Below are 24,263 nucleotides of genomic sequence, written 5' to 3'. Positions count from 1 at the left end.
ATAGATACAAAAAGCGCAGCAACAAGTAAGCAGCATTACGACGGGAGGTGTGCTCGGGTTTACGTGCCTGGAATGCTTGACGGACTACGAAACACAACTGAGAAATAAAATTAAAAAAAGCTGAAAGAAAAAAAAACAGCACATGGCATAGCATTTGAATGTTTTTTAACTGTTTGCAATGCGTTCGCGGCAGCTGTTTAAATTTTGTTACTGATAACGTGAAAAAAACGAACGAGCAGTAAAATTTAGATGCAGCATAACGAATATTTAATACCCTCACAGGCAGCTGCCAGCAGCAGTAATTCAATGTAAGTCTAGATGTTTATAAAAATGTATTATTATTATTATTATGAATTAGTACAATTGTTGAATAATTGTTTAATAAATACGATGAAATCAAAAAATGTAATTAATGTTTTTTATGATATTGTAAGAATTTAAATAACTTAGAAATATTTACTTAACTCAAATGAGCATAGAAATATTAAACATAATCATTTAACTAATATATATACATTTTATAGTTTCCTATATTATTATTTATATATGAATTATATATAATGCATTTTTTTATAATTTCTTTAAAAAATAAATAATAATAAATTATTCATATAACAACCAAACCAAAAACTAGCTTGTAGCTCATATACACAGTTAGAGGGTAGCGAAAGGTGGTTTTAGCATTTCCATTCGATAGCCGTCTCAGAAACTGGCACATACGCCGTGAAACAGAGCCGCCAGCCGGAGACCCGTTGTTGCGGGTGTGCGCGAGGCACCCACAAAAGCCTTTTGTACTTGCGCAAATGTATTTTAGCATTAAATGTTGAGTAAATACAAATGTTTGGTTTTTCCAAAGTTAAAAATGGGTTAGTTTGCACAAAACCGTCACAAAAATGGCAATAAATGACAAAACAAAACACACACACGTACACACGTACAGAACGCACATAAATCAATGTAAACAATTGGTTCTATCGAGTATTAAACAAAAAAAATGAAGGCATTTATTTTCATAAGCTTAATTCAGGTAAAAATATAATAATTTTTATAAGAACGGCTCCTTGGCATGCGAAAAATAAATGCAAACGAAGACCAAATAAATTAAGAATTAATTAAGTTGGTGCTTATTGATTATTGCATGCCTATAAGCAATATGGGCAGCTTGTCTTTACGAAATATAAAACAATTAATATTAAAATAAGTATAAGTTTAAACATATAAAAAAAAATGATTAAATAGAACAAAGCAAAGAACAAGTATTTAAAATTTCTATAAATAATAATAATATATTTTATAATATATTGTTATTATATATATTTCTTCTCTGCATTCCTCAGATACTTATCTATTTCGGACTAAACACATTTACATATATAATTTGTAAATAAGCATAACACATAGACAATTTTTCAAATTAAATAAATAAATTTCATGAATATTAAAATGTTTCAAATCAGCATAAAAAAATAATTCTATTTTTAAGGGTTTATGCCATATCTAAAATAAACAAAACAAAAAGTTTTTCCCCTCAAAAAATATAAAAAATCTTAGCAAAACTTTAAGAAATAAAAAAATAATAAATTAAATTAAATTAATAATTAAGACATGGCGAAAAGTTAACACAGTTTAAGCCAGTCTGAAAATACATGGCCGATGGTAAACAAAAACCATACATTCATAAACTAATTAGGAATTCGGCCTGCAATTAATTAAATGATAAAAATATAAAGTTTTTTTTTTATATTTACATCACTGAATTATTATTATTTTATATATATAAATTTATTTTTTTGTTCTGATTTTTGTCGTACAAATTGTAGCACTTATTTCAGCTGGCAATCAATTGTGATCCTTTATTCTTATTGCTATTTAATCTAACAGTACCCAAATCAAATCTGACTTGTCAAAACGCCAGAGGCAGATAAAAAACGAACTCCAAATGCCCGGAAGCAGTTTCAGAAATCAAGGAATCGAGAGACCCAAAGGGAGCGAACAGCAAGTGTTTAGTCTGATAATAGCAACAACAATTGGCCGAGCTAATGCTGTTTCGTCTTGTCAATCAATTCATTAATCACAGCAGAGAGAGGGAGTGAGATGGTATGAGGGTATCCATGCCAGGTTTTATCTACGTTCTGCTTCATTTGTGCTAAAACGTGTTTATGTCAAATTTAAGTAATTAATCAAAACAAAAAGAGATGGCAGATGGGCAGCAAAAGTGCGGCTAATTTTCCATTATTCATTGCGGCCGCCTGCTTCCGGTTTTCCATTTCGCACCACCCCAGCAACACGTCATCGTCATGATGAAAATTGACTTGTTTTTCATTCATACTCTCTGACAAACTGTCAAATGCTCTTGAGTGCAAAGTGCTCGAGTTGACAATTTAATTGTATCTATTCAACTAAAATATCAACATAAGCCAAACACTAACATAAAAAGGTAGATGGTACAAACTGAAAACCATTCGAGAAATGCTCGTTTTATCTCTGGGCTACGATCTCCGGAGGAAGATGAAATTTCATTTGTAAAATAAAATTTCTATTTTTTATGGTCTGCCACAGTTTCAGCTCGAATCGCAGAAATGTCGCCAAGCATTTTTATGTCGACCATCAAATATGAGCAAGGCTGTAAATTGTAAGTTTTAGATACGTTTCTTTGTTGTTGTTGTTGCTGTTGTTAAGATCTAAGGTAGTTCCAAGCCATAAAACTTAATTAGCAAGAAAAACAAATTCTTCGATTTAGTTAGGGAAGGGGGTCTGTCTTCCCCCTTATAAAGATATGAAATCGAAGCAGCTAAATCTTTAATAATTTCATTCTGTCTTGTCTTTAAGGCAATTTGGATATATCTTATAAACAATTGTATATAATAATTTGTATATATATTTTCTGCCAAATCACGCACAATAAATCGGAAATCTTTTAATTCTTCAGTTTCATTGAATTAAAAATATTTTTAATTATCGCAAAGCTTTCAGCAAAGCCAAAATAAATATTTCTTTGCTTCTTGGAATTTTGTTGTTGAAATTGAAAATATTTTTATATATTTAAATAACTTCCACAATTAAATACAATTAGACAATTAAAAAACCTTCAACTTTTATAGCTGCGCAGTAGCTGAATGTAATTATCAATTAATTAATATTCGAGCCCATTGAAACTAATTTGAATAATCAGTAATTAACTGAAGTCTATAAAGTTTGCTTCGCCTTGCAAAAATCACAGCTCTGACTCTCAGGGGAAGTTAGAGACACATTTATATATATTTAATATATTTAATATATATATATATATATATATATATATATATATATATATATATATATATATATATACATCTGTATATACTTATGCATTGAATTATTTTGCAGACAAATCAGTTTCACACATGACTTGGCGATTTATTGATTTTTGATCAGAAAACCCACGTTGCGACGCCTTCAAGTATGCAATTAATTGACAGACTGTCGGACATTACTTAAATCTAGAATTACTAGAAAAAATATGTATATATATATAGAGTGCATGAATCTAACTGAGACACTTAATTGAATTTCCAGATTCTTGAATGCATGCGACACGTAATTAGTTGACCAAAAATAGCACAGAAAGTTGTCATGGCAAGTCACAAGTCGCGTGTTATATGATATATATATATATATATACAATATAATATACCACTCCCGATTGAAGCTGAGCTGTTGCTGTCTATTCTCAGCTTTGCTTGGACTTTGGCTCATAGCTAAATTCCATGACCAAAACAAATTTAATTAAAAATTTATAACGCGCAATAACAAAAGTACAAGAAACAATTCGAATGAAACGACTAAGCAAATACCCTACAACTTATCGAGTATCTAATATTGAAAAGTTGAATTGAATTTATGATTTTATTGATTTCCATCTATTCGATTGATCCATTTGCATACGCAGTGCACAACTCCCCAGTTTACAGGGTATATTATATAAATTTGCATACACTACTATGCAAAGAGCCTAGCCAAAAGCGAAAACAAATAGAGTAGAGCACTAAAATATCTGTTGTCTTTCTATTTCCATATGCCAAAAGCAACAACAACAACAATAACAATATAGAAGAAGAGGAAGATGAGCTCGTCATCATTAGAGGCAGGCCATGTACAAGTTATTGTTACGATTTTGGATGGTCTGGCCATTTTTGGCAGAACTCTTGAGAGTCGGTCGACGCGCCGAGTGGGCTCTTTACTATGCCCCGGCCACTACCCTGCGCCGCCCATCCGTAAAATAATCGACACTTATCCAGTGGGCCGTGTGGATCGCATTGCATTTGAATTCGGCTCGAGCAAGCAGCGAATGGTTTAGTTATTTTTCTTCACTTCTCTCGAATTGTATAAAATATGCAACAATCGGAATGGAATGGAATTTTCTGCCCCATTTGCAGTTCAGCTGATTTGCATTGGGGCGTTGTAAACAACGATATAAGATACAAGATTTTCACTCACTATATATATGTACAAATATATATATGTATATATATATATATATATATATATATATATATATATATATATATATATATATACATATATATATATATATATGTATACATATCTATTTGTATTCTACCCTCGCTCACCCTAGCTATGCGTCACACTAATTAACTGCTAAAGATTTGGCATGATTTATGCGCTGCGCAGCGAGCGGCCTGTCAATAAAGTCCACAATCCATCATATTCTATATACATATGCATAAATATACATATATAAATATATGTTGGTATATATTTGCCATATTCTAAAGGGAAAAATCTTTGCGTTTTTTAAGAACATCATTGAATGGGGTATTTTAAGTTTGTCAAACATTTCGTAGAGGTTTAAACATTGTGCTTTAAACTCTAAAGAAAACTGTATATCTAATCATCATCATCCCAATTGGATCTTGTATAAGTACAAGTATAACTCTTAATAAAAACCACTTTTCTTTTCTTTATGCCATTCAAAATATTATATCGTAATATCTATTTAAAGAGTATATATTTATCGCCTGACCAAAGTTAGCTACATTTCTCATATTTTATTTTCGTCATAATTACGCAGAGCGCGTATTACACAACTTTTAGACAAATTCGTATAAGCATGAGTTATTCTATACACACACACACTTTCACAGCACTCTCACACTCACTCACACCTAGCTAAGTGTATATCTCTATCTGAGTTCACTTTATTTATTTGGCTTTTATGTAAATTCACTTTGAATTGCTTTAGAAATTTTGCTAACCATAAATAAAGCTGCGTAAATTTGACATTTAGCACTTGAATGAGCCATTTTTATGGAGGGCCTTAACAAGTTGTTTATGCCCAGATGGATAAGCCAACCAACCAACCAAGAGAGAGCAAGAAAAAAGTCGAATAAATGGATTTTTAATGCTGGCACTCGAGGAAAAACTGATGTCAGACTACCAATCTGTACAGGTTGTTTCGGGGTAAGTTTTAATGGCTTGATCCAATCAAACCAGAAAACAAATATTCAAGTAATTTTATTTGTATCGCGAGTTAAGTGGAACATAAATGTTTCCCTTTACATATTTTTTGGCCGTTGGAAGTTAAATAGAAAATTTATTGCTGTTGAAGTAGCTTACTGAACTGAGTGGAATCTAAATGGTAAATTTTATATTGGATAGAATTAGAAGGTAATTAAATGTATACATAATACTTGTGAAAAATATTTCAATTTTATGTTTTAAAGTGGTAAAAATATAATTTATATATTTTAATATTATATATTTTAATATTATATAAACTTAAAATTTCATTTTAATTAAATTTATTTATTTATCTCTAATTCTTTATTTAAATTTAAATTTATTTAATTGTTATTTTAATTTATTAATTAAAAATTAAGTTAATTTACTTAAAATTTATTTATTTAATTTATAGTTTTCAAATATTCTTATGTCCTTCAACAATAATAAAAGCAAGCATCTGCTTGAATTTCCATATCCGCAAATGTTTCATTAATTCATCCGAAGAATCTTTTAGTAATGTTCTACATCGATATATTTTAAGGTTTTAAAAGAAGCTTGGCAGCACAGTGTTTTATGCTTGTTAAGATAAAAACCTATCAAAAAGCTGAAACCAATTTTGCATGTCCATTTTTTATCTCCAATGTCCTGCAACGCCCCAAATTGTAAAGCTTTCAACAAAAAAACTCAACACCTTTCCGTTCGCAGTTTTTGTGGCTGTTGTAGTTTGTGTTTTTTTTACACACACAAAAGAGAAAAAACAACAACAAACCGGCTCATTTCCAACAGCTGCAAACTACACACAACAACGAAATCACATCAAAAAATTTTGCTTACGCCAAAAAAGGCAGGAATAACAACAAAAAACATCTAATAATTTCTAAAGATGCTGCCGGACTCTCATTGTCTGCGATATAAGATTTTTTTTGACTGCCAGATTTGAATACGCAGCGGCGCAGAGCAGTTGTCGCAGCAGCAGACATAAATCTTGTTTTGATTTATTTATTTGTGAATTTTCAACAGCAGCAGAAGCAGCCCAGCAGCAGCAGCAGCGCAGTAGCAGCGGACGTCGACAGAGCGCAGCGAAAAGGAACTTCTTCAAGTTCAATTCAAAGCTTTTGACGCATAGTTTACAATAAAGTGCGCGCGTCGCTCTAATAATCAGAGCGAAGTAAAAGAAGAAGACAACGAAGTAGCAACAACAACAGCAGACAAGAGAGCAGCGGTCAAGTTAGAGCAGCATCATGAGCAGCGACGCCAACAGCAACCGCAGCCGAAGACAAAGAGCGGCTCAAATTTCGGCAAAAGTAAGCAAAGGGCGCCCTATGCTTGCGCTCTCTCTTACACACTCAACGACGGCTGTTAGAAGCAGCGACTAAGCAGCGAACGCTTTGCTTTTTTCGGTTAGCTTGTCGTTTTTTCGTTGATGACCTTGAAAAAGCTGTATCTAAAAATCGAGTGCAATCAACTTTATAAACACTCACACATGCACACACACAAACACAAATGCTGAGAGCCTCTGCAGCACACATGCTCATTAATATTTCCCCTACATTTCACACACACATTCACGCATGCAGTGCCCAGAACGTTAGGTAAAGTCTTGAAGCCCCAATATGCCGCCATCTCTCTCACACTCTTCCGTTCTTTGCGCTCTGTAGTTGTATGCGTACCTTAGTGATTGTGTGTGTGTTAAACCGCATATAATAATTATTCTAGAATCTGTGCTCTCTTTCTCGCTCTCTCTTTCTCTTGTTTGTGTTGGTTGTGTTTTGCTGCTTTGAAAGGTGGTCGCTCTGACGTTCTTGGTCTGGTCAGTCGTCGCTTTTCGGAGTTTATCTTTTGCGTCAGTTTTTGCGCTTGTATGTGGTAATAATAGAGTTTAGCGGCGTTTAACCGAAAAACGAAATCAACAAATTGCGCTTAAAGTTGTTTGGGGGCAGCGCTCGGGCAACAGGTAGCCAAAGCAGCTCAACATCTCAGGCAAACTTTTGTTTGTGCAGAAAACCCAAAAAAAAAAAAATCAAAATGGTTGCTAACCATTTGAACTCTCCGAGCTTAGTGAGAATTACGAGCTGCTCTTTTACGCAATTTAACTGTCAACTGAGCTTTTACACAGCCATTAATATGAAGCTTGTAAATTATATGCTCAAATCTACATTAGAATTAGTGGGAAATAAAGCTCTTTGTATTTGAATAAGAGCGTGTAGTTTTGAGCAGGCAGCATGAAGAAGTTGAAAGCTTTTGACAAGTCATTTTCTAATTAGAAATTGATACATTGATGAAGCTGATTTCAAATTCCGATAAGAGTTCAACGTAATTTCAAATCTAATATGAAATCAGTACAATTTTTGTTTTCTAATAAGCTATCTTTAGCAAGGTGAGCAGATAAGCTTAATTTCTATGAATAACGCTAAAAACTAATCCAAACTAATAAATAAATATTATCTTCGCTGGATATGGTTATTTTTATAAGTCAGATTACATTATTATATATTGAACTCTGAGAGGCAGACTCTCAACTCACAGCTCAAAAGCCTGCTAATGTCTTGGCTGATTATTTTTTCGAACGCCAGCTAACGAACCTATGACATCAACATTATTTCAGCCTGAAAAATGTATAAATATATTTATATTTAAATATAAGTAAATAAGATATATTCGTTGAAGCCACCCTGTACCTTTTAAATGGGTAGAGAGGGTGTACTTCAAGGTTGTGACAGGTAGCTGAGGCGCTGACTGTCTAGATGTTAGACGTGCTCCGAGATTGAAGAGTTCCACATTTTGCGCACACTACAACCAAATCCATTTTACATGATATAAGTAATAAAATAAATAATATTTCTCACGTTCATAAATAAAATGTTTCTGGATCGTTTAGCAGGGCGCAAAACTTTTGGCCGAAAGTCAAGTTTAAGCCCTGCTTAGAGCGCGACTTGTTAGCCATTTGACTGATGTTGATTATTTAATTCAGGAGAAATGAGATGAGCAAATCATTTGTTATTGTTATTGTTGTTGCTGTAGTTGCTATTGCTCGAGTGTGACTCTGGCCAACTTTGACTTGAGATTTTTAATTAAGATAATTGTAGTAGCCACAAAAATACAAACAATACTTGATGCTGACTAAGTACAGCTGATACAAATAACAAATCAAAAACACGCACAACTAGTTGATACCCTGTAAACAAATGAACTGGTTAAAAGAAGAACTGCAATAGAGACTTGTTAAGGGTAATATTAATATCTTTTTTTTTAATACTTATAATAAGCTAATCACCACCCTAACTCCTTCGGTTAGAGAGTATGTCTTAGTGAAAATCTGAATCATAGTTTTCATGAGTAGAAACATTTGTCTCGGCGTGTCCAAAATGTCAGTTTTTTGTTTTGTGAAAATCGCGCGTAGTAAAACGAATTTAGGATAAACACAAACGTCAATTAGTTAATATGCTTTTAAAGGCACATCACACATATATATCTACACGTATATATATATATATATTATATAGTTGAGCACATGACATTAAAATCAGGGCGTACAGTACGGCTCGAAAAAATGCGGTAAGCGCTTGCAATTTGATTTTTAAGCTAAAAAAATGTGTATCAAATCAAATTCATGTGAAGAAGCAGACAGTATATTTACAAACACACACACACACATATATATATATATATATATATATATGGCATACATAATATTAAAAGAAATCGCACCCAAAAAACCAAATTGGCATAAACTACGCCGAAAATAAATTGAAATCTAAAAATGAATTTCAAATGCGGCAAACCCCAAAAACGCAAAGCAAAACAAAACAAAACAAACATCGACTGTGCGTGTGTGGGTGTGCGTGTGCGTGTGCGTGTGTGCGCTGAAGGAAATAGTGTAGTTAAGCCGACAAATGACAATCGCACTTCTTGACATTTGTTGATACGTAAATGTGCCGAGTGAAATGTAAGCAAAACAGAATGCAACAAATTTGTGTAGAAACTCGGTTTCAAGATTAAAATAGAAAACAGGAATGTGATAGACAGAGAGACAGAGAGAGAGAGAGAGAGAGAGGTAGTGATAGACAAAGAGAGGTAGGTAGAGCAGCAGAACCCGATTCGAGCACTATGCATCTCTATGTGGCTGGGCTGTAGATGCTTAACCCGTGCTCAAAGTATATACAAAATGTTCTTGTTTTGTTTAAAAATAGCATCTGGAGAGCTGGCCAAACATAGATATTATCTCTTGTTAACTGTTATGGTAAATATTTGTGCTGCTGATAACGGACAGTTATAAATATAGATATTTATTCTGTAGACATTTTTCTTAGTAATATCAGTTATGGGTAAGATGCTAGGGCATCACCTGATAGAGCATAAAATATATCAGCCAAAGCAAAAAAATATTATCAATTATTTAAACAAAGGAAATAGTTAAGCAATGCATAGCAGTTTTTTTCTTTCTTTTGCATTTCTTTGTTGTTCTCTGAACGCTGCATAGCAATCGATCATTATCATTAAGTCCATATAAATTCGTCTCCCCCCTTTTTGAGACCGAATATCGGTATCCACTGAGCTTCGCACTTAAACAATTTGAGACATTTCAAAAATTATTTAACTACTATTTAAATGGCAGTCAAGAGCAGGCAGAGCGGCCTTCAATACATTTGCGAAGAACTTCAAAAAGAAATTATAATTATAGCAAAACTCATGAAGCATACCAAAAAAAGCAACAAAAACAAAAACAAAACAGCCAAAAACCTGTTTTAGCTGGAAAAAAGCAACAAAAATGTTAACGAAGATGAAGAAGAAGAAGCAATTGGTATGATATTGTACGTAAGCAGTAATTGAAGTTAACGTAATTATAAACGTGGCCAGCAACAAGAACTTGGACAAAAATTAAGTAGAACTTATATGCATATAAATATTTCTTATTTTTTAGAAAAGCTCGAATATTAAATACACTTTGATGAAACAATTTGAAAGATATATGATATGGCAGTCTGACAAATATTTGTTTAATATATGTGAAGAGAGAAAGAAGTTGATTAATGATGAGATAAAGATCTCTGTGGCATAGAAAAAGTTTTCTTGGGAAAAGTGCGCGAAAATGTGAATAAATAAAAATGTATCAATAAAAACAGTATCTATAAAAAATTAATAATAATGAAAAATGAAAAAATTCAATATAGAAGAAAAAATTGTTTCTATACAAAAACTAAATAAATAAAAAAATGTTCTACTCAAAAAATATGTAAATCAAAATGGTTTCTATATAAAAATATTTCAATAAAATAATTTTCTATGTAAAAATGTATAAGAAAAAACAAATTTATATTTAAAAAATATATAAAACAATAGTTTCTACAAATAAATATCTATATAAAAATGTTATAAGACAATATAGTTTCCATATAAAAATAAGTAGATAAGAAATGTTTCTATATAAACAAATATTTGCTCAACCAAAAAATATTTATATATAAATATTGTTTATTTATATTTTTAAGTATAATGCTTTTTTACATTTTCCAACTTATCATACATTTTATCTTTTAGAAATATACAGTAAACAGAGTTTTGTTTATTTATCTGTTACTTATAGCTACACTAGACACCTTAAAAAAAGCAGCCATATGCTCAGCTCAGCTAATAGAACTTATTTTCAGAGTGCCGACTGCAACTGGAAGCCCAACTCAGTGCTCCGGGGCTACGCTTATTTTCGCAATTAACATGGAAAAATATTTCTTTTTTTTTTTTTTTTTTGGGGGCAGAGCAAAAATGAAAAATTATTCATCTGCGGCTCACATCAAATTGTGCAATATCTCGGTGGGTGCCAAGCGCAAATGGAGCGCAAGCTCCTTTTCTACAGATATAAGACGAAAAACGTGCGCTTAACGTTTTTCCTCAGTACCAGAAAAATGAGAAAACGAAAATGAATAAAAAAAAATATGTGAAATAAAACGACATTCAAGGTTTTGAGGACATTGACGTAAAACAGCAAGGGAGAGGGAGAGAGAGAGAGAGAGAAGCTGAGGCGACAACAACAAGTTTTTAATGGCGCATGCAATGCATATAGATACAGATACATATATTTATAATTTTTATTTACAAGTGTTTAAGTGCATATCAACAAATGAGTTTGCAGCAGCTCAATGAAAGCTGCGAGACAAAGGAAAGAAAACTAACGAGATATATATAGATATATAACTCATATGTACATGACTCAACAGTAGTTAAGCGCAGTGTAAGGATGCAGCATAATATCCAGATTTGTTTACACGAAATTGTTGCAGAAATGCTTGCTGCTAGTTGATTTATTTTTATTATAATTAAAAAAAAAAAAAATTTGTAACTTTTCTCAGGTAAATCATATATTGATTTTTCATATATATTTATACATATATTTTATATAATTTTTAACTAGAAAAGTGTATAATTGAACGGATCGTACCATTGCTGACGTGTTTAGTTACACAATTACTGAAATAGTTTATAAAAGCAGTGAAACATTTATGACTCAAAAGTAAACGACAAATTGATTCATCAAACTGAACTAGGAGGGCCAAAGCTATTAACAACAATAATATATACATATATTATACAATATTATGTTAATAATTATAAACATTTTTAATAAACATTAATTAGACATTTAAGAAATGTATGCATTTAAAATAGAAAAAATATATAATATAGATACAAAAATGTTGTTTTCGAATTAATTTACTTTTTAAGACAAATTTGACTCCTCCATATATATAATATATAGACATATAATATAAAATATAGTCAAGTTTATACGCAACTGGTTTATAGAGCTCTAGTAAAAAAAAAAAACAATCAACTCTTTATGCATTAACAAAATTAAATTTTGTAAATAATTGAAAATAAAACAAACTAATATTTAATAGTTTTTTAATTGTTATCATTGCCAAAGTTTATTTGATATGCGAAATATATTTTATTTTCTTTTAAGGTATTTACATTTTATTCTATTTTCATTTTATTTCTTTCTTTTTTTTTGCCATATTGTGACGTAGTTTGTCTCAAAAACATTTTCGTTAACACACACTGAATGAATTCTCTGCAAAACTCTCTGTCACTGGCTCTCTCACTCTCTCTCGCTGTCTATGCGTGATTACCTTATCAGCAAGCAATGCTGGCGCTGGCTCTCTCTCTCTCTCTCTCTTCGTTTCACTGTGTGCTCTCTGTCTTTTGTAGTTTCAAAACAAAGTCCATTTGTTATTGTTGGTCAATTTTTTCAACGTACAGTAGAGACAACATTTAAAATGCTATTATCTAATCGCTGCTGCGCCTCAGCTTATGCGTGCGCGTGTGTGTGTGTGTATGTGAGAGAGTGCGCACTTGCCTTGGCGATAAGCCTAAGCGCAGTGTTTAGTTATTTTTATTAAATTATGAACAGAGGCAATTAAGTTGAGGGCCCAAAAATTAAAAATTTATACATATATACATATATGTATGTACATATATATATTTAACTGACGAACAAACTATTTATAAAGAAATTTTTTGTGTGTGGTTCAAAACTGGTTTAACCTGTTCGCAAATGCTGTGGGCCAAAACGAAGAGGAAAAAAAACACCATCTAACAATAAACTAATTAAATCAAATCAAAATACGTCGCAAAAGTGCGCACAGAAAGAGAGAGAGAGCTTGGGAGAAGAGGCATTTAAAAATAGCTCTAGAAACTGTTCATTGAATATTATAAATAAAATGTTTAAAAATGCTTTAAATTTAAATATATTTATGTATATATATATATATATGTTAACATTTATATATAAACATTTCAATATCATATGCAAAATGTGCGAGATAACAGAGCAAATTGGCCGACACGCTCGTGTGATACGGCCCAAAATGTATTTGTATCTGTTAGATACTCGCGTGTATCTGTGCGATACACGCACTTGCGACTGAGCATTCTATGTCTAAAGCAAATACAAAGCTAACGTCAATATGTCAGTTTGTCAATTGCGTTAGTTTCGCTTCGAGCTTTGCGTTCTGTTTGTCTTGAAGATCTGTTGAAGCTGTCTTAATGCCCAAGTTTGTTTGCTGCTGCATTAGCAGCGAGGCATTACGACTGAACCGCAACGCAACTCGCTTTGTGATTATGTAATATCAATAGAAGTGTTATGCACTGAAAGAAAACGAAGAGACTATGCGAACGAACTAACAATGAATGTTGAATGTCTTTATGTTAAGCAATATAATGTTTTATTTATTTTATTTAGTTTAAAGATACTTCGTTAATATATGAATTTATATATTTAAAATAATATATAAAGATATACAATTTCCAATATAATCTAAGTTTAGTTTAGTTAACTAAACTTAGATTCAATTGTAATGTTTTATATACAATTTTATACTGCATATACCTTATATCTAATCTATAATCTATTGCATACTCCGCGCTTGCGCTCAGTGTACTCTTCTTGCCATACTCAATCTTATGCACCGCAATTGCGTTCGGACTTTCTGATAAGTGCCCTGCCCTGCCAATGTCTGATAAACGAGTTCTAGTAGCCGCGGCAAATACAATCAACAATTTAAAATCAGAAGAAGCAGAATACGATTGTCTGTTCGGCTGTCTAATACATGTCTAGCAGCGCAGACTATTATCTAATATATGTGAAAAGCGATATCTTAATAAAATAATACTCCGTAGATTTTGCACATAAAACATTTTAATTCAAGTAAAAAATAAAATAATTATTGATTTTATAAATTCAAGTCTAATTTTCTTTTTATTTAAAAAAGATTTCAAAATAATTGAATAATTCAAATTGAATACAATATATTTGAACTGATAATTTATTTATTATTATTCTTCTTTATTTATACTATTTTATCTTGTTTTTTAGATAAATATATGTTTCTTTTATATACCTGTTATTTTGTCAAAACTTGCAACTCCAAAGGCTCAATTAATATTTAAATGCGTTGTAATCCAAGTTTCTTTTGTGAAGTTTGTTTAACTGCATTTTAAGGATCTTATTTATAATTCATATTAATTTAATTATTTATAATTATTTCATTAATTTGTTGCACATTTATTTGCACTTTAATCGCGGCACTAGGCAACACTGGCCTAACAATTAATAAGGTTGATTGTAAATTTATGATGTTGTTGTTGTTGTATACAATTTGCAAAGTGAAACCGTTGCGTGTATAAATATATATATATATACTTATATATATATATATATATATATGTATATTTATATGTATGTACTACTCTATGTGTTGCTATAAATTTGCTTTCTATTGATTTAATTTCAAGGCGAACTCGATATATTTTTGTTTTTTTTTTTGTTTTGCTTGGTTTTGTTATATTTTAAACTTTTGAGAATATATAGAGATATATATAGTATTTATGGATTTCTGCTAGAAAATTATATAGTACTTGTCGTATAAGTCAGATCTATAGAGCATAAAGTGTGGAAAAAAGACAAACAAAAAGTGAAGAGACTATTAGTAAAAGAAAAACTTTAACTTCATAATATTAAACGTTGGGAATAGTGCCGGGGGGAGGAGGGCGGTTAGCGAGAGTGCGAAACGTTATGGAACCGAAACAAAATATAAATAAAGATACGCGCAGGCGGCAACGACAACGGCAACGGCAGCGACAGCGACGTACGAAGACGACCACAAAACGAGTGACGGCAATTGGATTATGAAACGCGGCCGACGCGGCAAAGCGACACGGGAGAGCGTAACGACACAGAGAGTGATGAGAGAACACGCGCGCTCTGAGACGCACTGGCAATGAAACGCGACACAAAAATTCCGTAACCGAGTTGAAAAATTGTTGTAAAAAGCAAATAAGCACACGAATTAAATAATTTTCCAGTTAGCTTCTTATAAATATATGTTGTAAAACATTAAATGTGGGTTTATTGAGAATAATTTGCATTGCAAAGACTCCAAAACACACGCACACCAACAATCACGCACGCACATATACGCTCACAATTGAATGCACGCACTTTGCATCTTTTTCTTTTTTGGGCTGCGCCAAGTGATTTGCTTTTTGCGCACTTTCATATATTTTATAACTGTAGATAATAAGCCCAATATTCACAATTGTTTGGCTAGTTAGATGTGAATTAGATATTTGCAATTTAGACTGGAAAACACGCACGACATACGACCGAAAGACACGTCGACAGTGGGGACAGCAGAGGCTGGCACTTTTTTTGACTGCCTTGCGTGGGCCCAGCCAAACAACCTCACCAAACGAAATACAAACTCGAACTGAAACACGACGCAGGCATACACCAGCTGTGTGTTTGCGCTGTCTTTCAGCTCATTTTGCTTACGCTCTCTTTCGTTCTCTCGCAATCGGTATTTCTCTCTTGCTCCTTGTGTCAAGTGTCGTGCGAGCGCTAAAGTTTTATTGCCTGTTGGCAACACTCAACAATGGCTGTGCATAGTGCGTCTCTGCTTACACCAGGGCTTGACTACCGCACAATTAAAACGAGATGCAGCAACTGCTGCTCAGTGCTGTTTTACAGCTAGTGCGCTCTTCCGTTCTCTAGAGGCTACTGCCGGCATTTTCATTTTGCGTGGTGGCCGCACAATTAGCGTATCTCTCAGAGATACGCGGCGCTTAACGACAGCCAACGAAAACGACGGCTATGTCAAGAACGGTAAGCAAAAACAAAAGCAACTATTGCTGTTGAGCGTTTTGTTTTTGTTGTGTTTTTGCAGAAATTTAATGGCGGCTTTTGAAAAAAAAATAAAATTTGCTTTGAATAAATTATTTTATAAAACTAAAAATATAAAAAAAAAAAATTATCAAATATTTGATATGATAATATTTAGTAATTATATTGCACCACAAAGTGCAACATGCATTTTTAAAAACTTTCCGTCAACAAATATAATAAACCGTTGATCATGCAACGTCACAAACAAAAAGAGATTAAAAAAATTTCACCAGCAAAACACACGGCAAATGCAACAAAAACAAATTTTGATGACGAAACACATGTTGTGTTTGTGATGAGTGCACAAACACAAACATGCCAGAAAGACCAAAGAGCGCAGAGCGCCGCGCGCTGCAACTGCTAACTCGCTCTCTCACTGTTTCGCCAAGTTGCGCTCATTTGCAGCTTTGTCGCGTCCCACAACGACAAAAAATGTAAGCACAAAAATAAACAAAATGGAAAAGCTCTCAACGCCATCGTCGTCGTCACTGTCGCCTTCAATTTCAATAGCACTCAGTGCTGCTTGCTGTGTTCCTACACACACACAGATGCAAGATATATATATATGTATATATATATATATTTGTACATAAAGCTAGACATATGCATATATGTATATACATAGTTTTATTGGCAGCTATTTTGCAGCTTTTTATGGCAATTTTTTAAGCAATGCGCTATCAAATTTTTTTAATGTTTTCAGTTTCATATAGAAAAAAACAAAAATATAAAAGTTTGAACACATTTACTGTCCGTATCTATTAACAGCTTTGCATTCCTGATAAGAAAGAAAATAGTTTAAAGCTCATGTTAGCTTTCCAATAATATTAAAGCTCTTAGCAGTTGAATATCTAATTGAAAAGCTTAATAATTGCTTGGCAATTAACGAATTTCGATTGCAGACTCTTGTCAATTGATAAGAAATATCGCGAGTTCAGCATAAAAGAGTTTTTGGTTTATTGTCAGAGATATGATAAGCTATCTTTGAAATGGGTCAAGTTAAGTTTTAACTTTTCAATATGAAATTAAATTAAATAATTGTTAGATGTTAAATATTTAATTAGTTTGTGATGGTTAGGTTATTTACTATATTTTTTTAAAAACGATAATAACTTATTTGAATATAATAATATATTTAAGCTGATGAAGGTGAAGGTGAAGGTTCAGGATATTTATATGATTCAGTATATATATATGTAAATAAATATGGTATCTATATATCATGACAAACTTTAAAGCATATCTGAATAGAGATATTTATAGAAAAAACAAGCTTTTAAAAAATATTTAATAAATAAATAATAACTAAATTATATCTAATTTCAATTGTAATAAAAATATAAATTATATACATATAAATTATGATAAATATGTACAAGCTTACAAAATTAAAAAAAAATATATATATGAAAATCAACTATTAGAAAATCTAAAATAAAAAAACAAAGAAACATAAAGATACATTAAGACATATTAGATACATATAAGAACAAAAAATATATAATAATAAAAAATAATAAATCTAGTAAACTAATAATAATAATTCGAGCTTCATCTTATATTTTGATGCATTTGTTTTTCATGTTATTTACTAAAGACTGAAAATGTTTTCATCTGCAGATGACGTCATTACGTCAGAGTTCTTTGACGAGGCCAATGAAACGAATTTAATTTTCTTACAACTCAATTGGCAGTTCGCATTTTTTGTATTTCTTTTTTTTTTTGTTCTGTTGACACTTTAGATTTTGGTTAAGATTCTTTTGCCAGCCTTAATTATGCATGACAAATGCAGTTAAGCTGCTGATTGTATGCACATAATTACCACAGAACAACAACAACAGCAACAACTAAAACACTTACCAAAAACTGCCAACAACAAGAAAAGGCAAATGGCAAATGGCAAATGTGCTACTTTAATTGCTGACAGTTTGAAAAACTTTATACTCGCTCAACGACAGCCACAAGCGGGTATATTGGTTTGACGCCAAGTCATTCGTTTACGTATCTTAATGTGAAACCTAAAGACTTATGAGCTTGTAAGTGAACTCGTCTAATTTTTTTGTTTCGTTCACTGAACAGGTTTTAAGACTTTACACTATTTGTGTTTGCACTTTAAACTAGATATACTCCGGAATATCATTGAGTTATTAATATAAGCGTGGTATTTAGGAAAATCATATATCTTTACAGTTTTATAGCTAGAATAGTTAACTGCACGAGTTACTGCTGTTTCTTAAATATGAAGAACAATATATGATTATATATAATGAAATACTTACGTCTACTTGAAGCTTAATATTAATTATAATTATATATATATATATATATATATATATATATATATATATAATTTTTAATTATATACAGTAGGGAGCAAAAGTGTTTCCATAGTTGACACTTTCAACTTTGTGAGTCGATAACTTCCAAAGGAATGAAGCAAATCAAAAAAACTTTTTTTCCAATAATATGTATTTAATTCTTAACAAATTGCCGTATATAACAAAAACAAAAAATAATTAGTAAAATATTCAAACAAAGAAAACTGAAACAAAACGCATGTGTACAATTTTGCACCTTCAGTGAAAAAAATTTAATATGATTCTAAATCAATATTTTGTCCACAGGCCCTTATTAGCTATTACATTTTTTATTCAGTTTGGCATACTCTCGACCAACTTTTCTATGGTTTCCTTTGGAACTCGGTTCCACTTTAGTTCTACACGCTTCCAAATATCGTCTAGGTTGGATGGCATTGATTGATATTGCCCGAGCCGTCGCTTCACGATTGACCACAGGTTCTCAATCGGATTAAGTTCGGGACTTTGAGCTGGCCACTCCATCAGCATAAAATCTTGGTTTTGTAACCATTCGCGGACAATTTTGGCAGTGTGCTTTGGATCCCCATCTTGTTGAAAAATTATTTCCTTTACGGGATATGCACACTTGTCCAGAAAATTGGGTAGACAGGTTTTCAAAATATTGAGATAGTCTTCTTTTAACATTATACCATCAATTTTATGCAATGGTCCAATGAGGCACCAAGTAAAGCATCCCCATTGCCTCCTCCATGCTTAACGGTTTGCTTCACAAGGTGTTTTTGAAGCTTGTCCCCGGGCCTGTACCAATAGTATTGCTTGCCATCTGATTGAAAATGGTTGAACTTGGATTCATCCGACCAGATGACACGTTTCCAATCATCTACAGTCCAATTCTTATGTTCCCGGGCGAATTTCTATCGAGCCTTGACATTCTTCTCGGACAGAGCTGGTTTATTTTTTTTCACACTTGCCACATATCCAACCTTAGCTAGTGCTCTTCTAGCCACCCGCCGAATCACGTCTTTTCCTATGTCCATAGATGCCTTCTTCGGTGTTAGGAGCTTATCAGTCTGGCGTCAGAGTCCTTTAAGAGTCGTTTGCGGCCTTTAATAGTGTTTTTGGATGCACCGTTGCGTCTTTTCTGGACTTCGGACAACGCTGAATGAAAAATATTAAGCTGATCTGAAGTACTACGAGTCGAATAGCCACTTTCAGTTAGGCTAATAATACTATTTTCGACGTCTGACGAACGCTTCTTCATTTTTTCGCGGTACTTTGTAGACTAATTGCTAAAATTAACAAATCTACTTCAAATAATAAGAAACACGTGGATTTCTGGATCATAAAAGTGTAGAATGCATAAATAAAACATATAAGGGTAAAACTGCATGTGTATTGCCGATAAGAGAATTAAGAAATCAAACCAAAGTAAGAATATCGGAAGGTGCAAAATTGTACACATGCGTTTTGTTTCAGTTTTCTTTGTTTGAATATTTTACTGATTATTTTTTGTTTTTGTTATATACGGCAATTTGTTAAGAATTAAATACATATTATTGGAAAAAAAAGTTTTTTTGATTTGCTTCATTCGTTTAGAAATTATCGACTGTATATAATTATAGTGTTTAGCATAAGTTCCATTGTATTTTAATAGATCTAAATATCAAATATCGAAATTAGACGAAACATAAACCAAATGAAAAGTTACTTTTTTCGTGGCAAAATAAAAAAGGTTTTCCACTTTTAGCTTAGAATAGAATGCAAAGAAGAGAATTAGCAACAAAACTCAGATTTCTTTTGTTTTTAACCACTTTAGATGCATTGAAAATGACCATGGAAATCGTTCATAGAAATAGCAGTGCTAGTTGAAGAAAAATAAATAACAATAAGAAATTAGTGCAAAAGTTTGTAACAAAAAGACAACTAAATTAATAACAAAATATGCTAATCTTAATTTGTTTAAAAATATTGTTTCTAACTAATTTTTTTATTCAACATTCAAAGTTCAGACACACTACTATTTTTATGAACAAAGCTGTATTGAGATTATATGAAATTCAAAATTATAAATATATAGCTAGCATCGAATTAAATAAAATAATTTTTAAATGAGTCTCTTTGAGGCATAAGAAATTGGAAAAGCTAAATTTTCAGCTGAATTTGAACCACAATTACCAAAATCTCCACTGTTGAATCTCATCACATTATTAAAATTTGCATTTATTTGACTGTTTGTTTGTGCTATGCGAACGAGTATTCTGCAGTCGGGTGTGTCCGATTGTCATATACTTATTTGATATCTGTTTTTTTGTGTCATTTTCCTTTTCGCTTCACTCTTTTATACATACATATACACATACATTTACATATATATATTTTTCTTTTTGTTAATATTACAAACAATTAGAAGCAAAATGACGAGAGACAATGCTTAAATAAGAGAGGAAAAACAAATTTGATGACCAACAAGAAAAACGCAACTGTTGCCAGCAGCTACACAATTTCCCAAAGTTTTCGCTGGAAAACTGTTTGCTGGCATTGAAGACTGAGCTAAGCCAACAGGAAAGCGGCACTAGCAAATACCCTAGACTTAAGCAGTTTTAGTAAAAAACTAAACAAATTATTTATTTAATTTTTTTCTATCAATTTTATGTGTGAAATATTTTTATATATAATATAAAAACAAATTCATTTTAGCTACAATTTAAAATAGTTTACTTAAGTTGAAGAAGAAGCATAAAAACTTCTAGTCCCAATCCTTATACTAGCCTAGATACAAGCCCACTATAAGATATATATAAATTTTTCTACAACTTACCTAACTATTTTAGATAGGCGAAGACCCTCTTGCTATGCCCAGCTCACAGTAGAGCCCTCCGCAGCCAGTTAGAAAAAAACCAGTAGTTCCCAACGTGACGCCATAAACTTCTGTGTGTTAAGTTATGGACGCTTCTGTGGACCCCCCGCCAAAGCCCACGGCTAGACAAAAATCAAAATCAATGTCTGCTCGACACACGAAAAAAAAGAGGAAGATAAAAACGTGTGCTACAGGTAAAAATAGAAAAAGTAGCAGAAGAAGAAGCAACAAAAACGAAATCAAATCGCTTCGCAAAGTTGGAGCGAAAATGAGTTTTTGGCCCAAGAATTGCCTTGAGTTGTTTTTACAAGAAAAAAAAAACGAAAAAAATTGAATAAAGGTTTTAGTTTTTTTTTTAAGTTACCCAAGAAAAGGGTAAGACCAATTGGACAGACAATGTAAATAAATCTATGGTGAGCAGAGGTGAAGACATGACGAATCTAATAAGAGTTACAGCATGATAAAAAGTAATATAAAATCCTATTGGAACCTGGGTTTTTGCATGATACGAAACCAGCAGTAACGCCTATTATAATTTCAGTTACAAAATGATCAAATCTAACCTAAACTCCTATTTGAGTTGTATCTAATTGGAGTATAATCGTAAAGCAAATTAAACGTTTTAGAAAGAAAAAGTTTTATAAATAAGTCTAATGCGATTTTTATATTTCAAAGTATTTCTTGTGGAATTTTGGATATGGATATATACATAAATATAGAGTTTTATATATAAAAAATCGTATATAAAATAGGAATTAAAAGTAAAAGCAAAGGTGTTTAATCTTTAAAGATATTTATATTTATACATATATATATATATATATCTATTAATATTTAATTGGAGTTTTATTGTTAACAATTTTGGATTCTTGAAGGCAGTTTAGGAAATAAAAGAAAAAGTTTTATAGTAGTTGAAATAAATATAGTAATTAGTTTTATATTATATTTATAATGAATTCAAATCAAATATTAAAATTCAACAATTTAATTAAATATATTTCTTTGAGCTATTTAAAATTGTTTATTAAATATATAAATATCTTAAAGTTAGAAATGAAAAAAAACTAGTATTTATTTATATTTTAATTAAATGTCAAATTAATAATAATAACAATAATATATATTTTTTAATTTTTAAAATTGTTTTTCAATTTAATTCTAATTGCAAAAAAGCGCCCAAGCTAATCTTAAAATATATAAAGCTTTATAAGAATATATCAATCAAAAAGTTTATTATGTAAGTTAAATAAAATAAATATTTATAAATCAACTTTTTCTTTTTTTGATTTTAGCAAAATATTAACTGTGATTTGCCATTCCCTAAAGAAAAAGAAAACGGAAAAAGAAACAGAAATAGAAGCAAAAAAGCTAACAACAGCTAACACTATTAAGCCCACCGTCTAATCATTTTGTTGGCCAACTTCTGGACTTCTTTTTTCATTCGACCTTACCGTATCTATGCGCGGTTTTTTGCTACTTTTTTGAGAACTACTTGGTGACTGTACATTTTTTTTGCCTTTGCTACGCTTTGTTAGCAATTTATTTATGAGATTTTTTCTTTTTTTCTTCTTTTTCTTTTTTTTATTGTTGAAAACTATTATATTCAACTTTTTGGGGTTTCTTGTTGAAGACCTTAAAGACGAATTATTGTTGCTTTTGTTGTGTTTTTTGTTTTTGCTTTGCGTTTTGTGTTTCGAGTTGCGCTGCAAAAATTGCTGATTAAATAATTTTTATGCGATTTGCCATAGCGCATAAATCGCTATCAAAATATTTAATGAATATTATTTCATATTTATCTTAAAAGCAAGATATTTATTATATATATTTGTATTTATCATCTGATTGAGGGGACTTTTTTGTTTTGCTTTAGGTAAATATATTTATAGGGTTTCATATATCATCCAATAAATGTCATATAATATTTTTAAAGAGTTGTAAATTATTTTACTTTTCCAAAAATAAAAAAGTGATTAATAATTCTTAGGATTTTATAATAATAAAGTAAACAATATTTCATATACATTTCAACGGATTTTCTTTTCATACATTTTTTAAGTTTTACCTAATAATTTTATTCATCAAACATCTAAATAAAGTTTTTTCCAAATGTTAGGCAAAAATAATTAAATATTATTTTAAATATTTAGTTTATTTTTTATCAAATTAAAAATTATATTAAATTTATCATCAACTATAAATTAATTTAAATTTAATTTAAGTGACATTTTTCTTCATACAGTAAAAAATATTTAGAAAGTGTAAAATATTAAACCATATTTGTTTTTTCTATGTCTTTCTATGTCAACAACTATTTTGTTTATACTCTAACTTTATAAGATTCATTTTCATTTAATATGAAACTTAATAGTTTTAATTGGAATAATTTTTTAATATATAATTCAACTGGGTAGATTTCTTTGGCATATTTCAGTCGATTGTCTGCGCGTGTTTTAAATATTATTTTATATCATTTTACTTTTTTTGTCTATTAACATACAATATTTACTTAATTTGTTATTTGCTCAAGTTGAAGCGCAGACTTGTTGCTTTAAAAAAGCATTTGTTGCTTTCAAATTCACGATGTTTATTTAATATTGTATGCATTGCCATACATTTATTTGCAGCTTGCGTTTTTGGTTTTCTTTTACTTTTTGTATATTTATTTTTTTTGTGTTTTGCGCCTGCTTTGCTTGAGCTTTAACGTATTTATTTTATTCCATTTTATTCTATTTTGTGCTGATGCCACAATTCGACAGGTGTTGCAACCATGGACAACGACAAAGTTGACGCTGTTGGCGCTGGAGCTTTATTTAATTTGATTTTTCATTATTTATTTATTTTTTCTTTATAATTTTCAAACGTCATTTGC

The 24,263-nt window shown here is 31.1% G+C and overlaps 1 long non-coding RNA gene across 2 annotated transcripts in view; it reads right to left on the bottom strand.

The window, feature by feature from the left end:
- Positions 1-24,263, bottom strand: part of LOC111593165 — a 102,430-nt gene that overhangs the window by 67,558 nt on the left and 10,609 nt on the right. The window contains exon 1 of one of the 2 annotated variants that reach the window (XR_002751020.2): positions 14,397-14,526. The exons of the other annotated variant lie outside the window; for it this stretch is intronic. This is a non-coding gene — a long non-coding RNA (uncharacterized LOC111593165). Of the gene's footprint in view, positions 1-14,396; positions 14,527-24,263 lie in introns of those variants that run through there. 2 annotated transcript variants of the gene reach the window in all.

Source organism: Drosophila hydei, unplaced genomic scaffold, assembly GCF_003285905.1.
Source record: "Drosophila hydei strain 15085-1641.00,03,60 unplaced genomic scaffold, DhydRS2 tig00000364-arrow-arrow-pilon, whole genome shotgun sequence".
NCBI lineage: Eukaryota > Metazoa > Arthropoda > Insecta > Diptera > Drosophilidae > Drosophila > Drosophila hydei.
This window is presented reverse-complemented; position numbering and strand designations above follow the sequence as displayed.